Raw genomic sequence first — 2,858 nt, 5'->3', positions numbered from 1 at the left:
ATATCTGTGTAAGCGCGTGCGTGCATACGTGCGTGCCTGCGCGCGTGCATATCTGTGTAAGCGCGTGTGTGCCTGCGTGCGTGCGTGCCTGCGTGCATATCTGTGTAAGCGCGTGCGTGCCTACGTGCGTGCCTGCGCGCGCGTGCATATCTGTGTAAGCGCGTGTGTGCCTGCGTGCATATCTGTGTAAGCGCGTGCGTGCCTACGTGCGTGCCTGCGCGCGTGCATATCTGTGTAAGCGCGTGTGTGCCTGCGTGCGTGCCTGCGCGCGTGCATATCTGTGTAAGCGCGTGCGTGCCTGCGTGCGTGCCTGCGCGCGCGTGCATATCTGTGTAAGCGCGTGTGTGCCTGCGTGCGTGCCTGCGCGCGTGCACATCTGTTTAAGCGCGTGTGTGCCTGCGTGCGTGCCTGCGCTCGTGCACGTCTGTGTAAGCGTGCGCGTGCGTGTGCGCGCACCTATATTGACTTTGTATTTTGCTGTTCTGCTGTTTAACCTTTCCTGACGGCGTTTTCTCTTGGTGCGACAAAGCGCGTGAATCTGCGACAAAAAACACAGCTGTTATCTAGCGTGCTAATCTTCTCAATAGCAACCCTAAAAACCTACGGAAAAGTACATTTTAGTTGTTTCACCTTACGGATCGAAAGCGGCAGTTTCATGAGTGATTTTAACGACCTCGCACCAGACTATGGAACATCTCCTGGCATGCCCCCTATTACGAGAGCACTGTAGAATTGGAGACCATGGGGGGTTTCAACCACCGTGTCAGGTCCTGTGTGCAGTGGCTAGGTTGAGTAGAGTGTAGTGTAGATACAATAATGTAACCGAACAAGAGTAGGGCTATCTGCTCTTTTGCAGATTTCTACAGATTTTCGCGGATTTTGGACATGCTGTTCTATTCAGAATTCTGCTCCGTTTGACACCAAAACCAGTTTTATGCCATTTTTTTACGGGTAGCATCGCTATTTCATCTTCAACTTCCGGACTATTATCGTATCTAAGTGTAGTGTGGTGACCCGATCAGTAATGCCAATGAGTGCCTGGGGCCCGTTGTCAGAAACAAAATTAGTCTTAACATTAACTTTAACATAAACTTTTTCTCTTAGACCGTTGACATGCAGAAACGCTGTGAAGGTACCTGAATAGAAAATCGTAGCAGATTTCCACATAACAATACGAAACAAAGTGATCTCGACGATCTACAAGAAAATGTTAGTGTTAAGACTAATGTTTAGACTAATTTTGTTTCTGACAACGGGCTCCTGGCCTAGAGAAGCCTCGATCTCCAGAACACGTTACTGTCTACATGTAAAAAATGTTTCATACTAATCTTTCACATGCACCTGGAGTTTCGCAGTCCCTGGACGTTATTCCTCACGGACTGTCCAGTATATACGTAGAAGTAGAAGAAGTAGAAGTCGAGAAGAAGAAGACGTAGAAGAAGAAGAACAAGAAAAAATAGAAGAAAAAGAACAAGAAGAAGAAGAAGAAGAAGAAGAAGAAGAAGAAAAAGAGTCACGACTATACCCTGTGTCAGCACAGCTCGCGTACCTTCCTCTCCCGGCGGGGCGCACGTCAGCGCCGTGGTGAACTGAGCCTCGGTGAGGGAGCAGGGTAGGATACACGGCCCGTACTTGTTCCCCACTAGACACTGTGGGAGAGAAGAAGAAGATCCGTGAAGGGGATGCTTAGGGCGTGTTTGTTTGGTCGGATCCATGTATCTCGATCCACTGGATCGAACCCTAACCCGAACAAACGCAAACTCACTTTCAACGGTTCGCGTTTCGCTGTGACCTATCACGGGATGGTTCATAACAAAGAAAAAGCTGTGATTGGCTGAGGCGCGGGCCGCCATATTGGATCCCCTTCGAATCCACCTCGCTAGCAGGGTTGGGTTGCGTGATTTTTTTCCCTAGGATAATCAAGAACATAGAGCTCTAGTGAGCGCTGCCATTGGTTGAGCTTGTTTCGTCGCTCAATGACGTCACAGTGTCGTCATATTCATAGCACATCCATAATACATAATTACAATAATCCTGAATAGCCGAATGCGTATAGCACGGACGTCACGGCTGAAAGGTCGTTGGATCGAATCCCGTATGTTTTTTAATTATTTTCCTGTTTTCTGTATTTTTCTATCTTTATCCATTTAACTATTTTTTTCCAATTAACTCAAATATTTACATAATTTATTTACAACAATTTAATAACAACAATTAATTTTTACAAGAATTAAAAAACAAATTTAAATATATTTTTAAATAGGGTTAGGGTTAGTGTTAGGGTTAGGGTTAGGGTTAGGGTTAGGGTTAGGGTTAGGGTCACAATGCACTATAAAACAGGAGTTTGAGGCACGTGATTTGTATCAACCAATGGCAGCGCTCACTAGAGCCCTATGTTCTTGATTATCCTAGGAAAAAAAATCACGCGGTCGAGTTCAGTGGATCGAGATCTGTGGATCCGAACAAACAAACACGGTTAGATGAGTGAAGGCACCAAGCGTGCGTGTGTACGGGGCCGCACACGACAACGTAAATATACACACGAGGATATACACGCATGACGCGGGGTCGCTTACACTAAGATAATTAAACGTTAATAAAACGATAATTAACGATAATAAACGATAATTGAAAGATAATGAAACGTTTCCAACAATGCTCCTAATACAAATAGCAAATTCTTTGAGCGTAACTCGCGTCTCTTACCAACAGGAAGGATCGCTTACCAACAGAAAGGATAGCTTACCAACAGGAAGCATATCATACCCAGTAGGAAAGATAGCTTACCAACAGGAAGGATAGCTTACCAACAGGAAGGATAGCTTACCAACAGGAAGGATAGCTTACCAACAGGAAGG

General features: G+C 45.9%; 1 long non-coding RNA gene across 1 annotated transcript in view; it reads right to left on the bottom strand.

The window, feature by feature from the left end:
* LOC106817592 overlaps positions 1–2,858 on the bottom strand; it is a 12,562-nt gene that overhangs the window by 4,446 nt on the left and 5,258 nt on the right. Inside the window, exon 2 of the long non-coding RNA XR_001395078.1 lies at positions 1,550–1,649. This is a non-coding gene — a long non-coding RNA (uncharacterized LOC106817592). The remainder of the gene's footprint in view (positions 1–1,549; positions 1,650–2,858) is intronic.

Source organism: Priapulus caudatus, unplaced genomic scaffold (assembly GCF_000485595.1).
Source record: "Priapulus caudatus unplaced genomic scaffold, Priapulus_caudatus-5.0.1 Scaffold1784, whole genome shotgun sequence".
In the NCBI taxonomy this organism is placed as follows: Eukaryota; Metazoa; Priapulida; class Priapulimorpha; order Priapulimorphida; family Priapulidae; genus Priapulus; species Priapulus caudatus.
This window is presented reverse-complemented; position numbering and strand designations above follow the sequence as displayed.